The sequence below is a fragment of the Lissotriton helveticus genome, chromosome 5_1 (assembly GCF_964261635.1).
Source record: "Lissotriton helveticus chromosome 5_1, aLisHel1.1, whole genome shotgun sequence".
Taxonomy (NCBI): Eukaryota; Metazoa; Chordata; class Amphibia; order Caudata; family Salamandridae; genus Lissotriton; species Lissotriton helveticus.
This window is the reverse complement of record NC_136065.1, coordinates 1933511792-1933515033: the sequence shown is the minus strand read 5'-3', so window position 1 is coordinate 1933515033 and position 3242 is coordinate 1933511792.

The following is a 3242-nucleotide window of genomic DNA, read 5'->3' as shown; positions in this document are numbered from 1 at the left end:
ACTAGTCCTGATGAATGCCTGGGTAAACTAACACCAATTAATAGGCTGAAACATGTTGACTGATTTAACTCTATTGCTGAATTAACCCAAAACATTACCTTTGGCTGTAAAATTCAGACACATAGTACTCTTTTAACCGTGTCATAGGGATCTACGAATAAAGTTTTTTTGAGATACTCTTTAGACATTTTTTATTTATATCCCTCACTACACACCTATTCACACAACCAGCTCCGCAGTCTTCTGGCGTCGCAGCACACCAAAGAGGCACTCGGCCTCTGCGGTGGGGCCCAGTGATGAAGCATGACACTGACTAGGTCGGTGTGTGAGGGCCTTCTTATCCACCCAAATTGGGTGTTGACAATCGTCTTTGACATAGCTCTGTGGCTGTCTAAACATAAGTAACCTCTCTTTTTTTGTTGTTTCATGCTAATCGGGGACGAAGAGAGTGTTCTTTACTTTCCCTGCCTCTCCCTTTGATTTATCATATTGAGCAGCACACAGCTGTGAGAGTTTGTTTTTACTCCTGGCTTGGTAAAACCTCCAATTACCCTTGCCTGTTTTATCAATATACTCCTATCTCCTTTTTTCTGGCTGCAACCATGTCGAACCTGGGTCTGACATATTCTGAATCTGAAGTGGAAGCACTCATGTCTGACCCATCATTATTTGCCGACCCACACATATCTCAAGCTATAGCTAACACTACTGAGTGGGAGACACTTACGGAGAAGAAACGGGAACATATCCGTACAATACTACATGGCACGATCCTTAAACAGTACCTTCTTTCGAACACAGCACCGAGGGGCTTACTTGTCACCAATGCCCCTCGAATTTTTCTGAACGATGCCACTTTCAGGAAAGACTGGGCCATGATCGCGTGGCATTGCACGCGTGACTGGCTCGTCCTTATCATAAAAACAGCACTCAGGCTTTCAGAAGCATTAATGATCGAAATAAGAGAAACTGAATCTCATTTCAAAGCCACGATAACAGGGTACAAGAAAAGGCTGGACGAGCTGAATAAGGAACTTAACGAGTACAAAGACAATCTCATGCAATCAAAGGCAACTAAACTACAAAAAGACCAAAAAAAGTTTGAATTTGAGAAAGTCTACCCTTACTCCGCAGCGTCCTTTGCCCCTCCGACTAAGACTGCGAATAAATCCGATTATTCGGATGACGACTCTTCGCACAGCAGCGGATCAAGCAACGGCTCCTTTAAACAAAATAAGAGAAGAGGCAACCGTGGTAATAGGAACAATAGGGGCAGGCCTGGCTATCAGAACCAACATCAACAATGGCAGGCTCCACCTCAGATGGACCCCCTTTCCTATCCATACCAACAACCAATGTTCCCCTTTATGGGATGGAACCCGGGCTTTATGCCTCCCATGAACTTCCAGAACCAGTACCGACCGCCTTTTTTAGAGAGCGGCCGGAGGGGGAGAGGGAGACGGAGGGGCAACAACCGGGTATCCTGGGAAGAAGATCCTGTAGCGAATCACACCCGCAGCAACAACCCACAACCAGGAACGAGCGGAGTGTAAGCCTAGTAACTAATCTATCAGAAAGGAGACTAACACCAATTGAGACACAGGTTCTGGAGAAAGGCCTGGGCTTTGTGCCAACAGCCAGGCCAGACAAGTTTAAACTGTATTGTGAACTTGCTGGCTTCTTTCGCAAGCTTAAATTAAAAGCTTTTTTTGAAGGAAAAACAGACCCCAATGAATCCCTACGTAAAGGTGACACTGGTCTGAGACTGAATTCCACTTTCATTCCTCCTCCACATACGGTGCCTGCGGCCATCACTGCCTTTGAAGAAGCAGTATTTAAAGATCTTGAGTCCTGCCAGGAGTCTAGAACCTTTGGCAATTTTACCACTGCGGAGTACCAGGCCCTTCAACAATTACAGAATGACACCACCATAACCATAAAACCAGCGGATAAGGGTGGTGGCATCGTGATACAGAACACCAAAGACTATGATAAGGCCTGTGAGGACCTGCTACAAGACAACAGGAACTATACCCCTTTGACGATGGACCCCACTGTGAACCTGACTAAGAATATCTCCACAATAGTGAGAAAAGCGGAGGAGAGAGGTCAACTGTCCAAAAATGAAGCTGACTTTCTTGACAGTGGCAGTGATGTGATTCCATACTTTTACACACTACCCAAGATGCATACAAATAGGCTCCCTCCCCCCGGACGACCTATTGTATCAGGAATAGGTTCTCTTCTTGAACCTCTATCCAGATTTTGTGATGAATTCTTCAAACCTCTTGTGCAGTCGACCCCTACCTATCTGAAAGATACCAAAAGCTTATTACAGCTTCTGATTGACATCACCTTTGTAGAAAATTCTATCACACTGGTAACATTGGATGTGGAAAGTCTCTACACCAGCATACCCCAGGACGATACCATCAGAGTCCTGGAGGATTCACTTGATTCAATCGACTGGAACTATCAAACCCCCAAATCCGTCATAATTGAGTGTGCAACCATAGCCCTTAAGGAGAACTATTTTTCTTCAAAGGTCAATTATTTCTCCAATGCTCAGGTACATCTATGGGCAGTACTTTTGCCCCGAGCGTGGCGGGACTCTATGTAGCAGATTTTGAGTCAAAATACATTCTACCAGTATCCACAGAATTTGCAGATTCCATACTTTTATGGAAACGCTACATAGACGATATTCTGCTACTATGGAAAGGTAATGACAATGACCTTCAGTCTTTCCTATTATGGATCAATACCCTTGATCCTCATCTCAGGTTTACTTACACCACCAGTAAAACGGAAATTATTTTTCTGGATATATTGATCTCCGTCTCTGGCTCGAGCCTTACTACGAAAACCCATCACAAACCTACAGCGAAAAATAACTTACTAGAGTTTACCAGTTTTCACCCCCGTCCCTTGAAGGAGAATCTACCATACGGGCAGTTTTTAAGACTTAGAAGAAACTGTAGCACCTTAAAAGATTTTAAAGAGCAATCCTCTGACCTGACTGAGAAATTGAGAGACAGAGGATATCCAGAATCAACTCTCAATAAAGGGTTCAAAAGAGCACGAAACCAGCCGAGAAGTGCACTACTGGAAGAGAAGCTTAACACCCAAGATGAAATTCCACTAACATGTGTGACCACTTTCAATAGTTTGTCTAACATTATGAGAAAATCTATAAATAAGCACTGGAACATCATAAAATCTACCAAAACAGACTGGCAGAA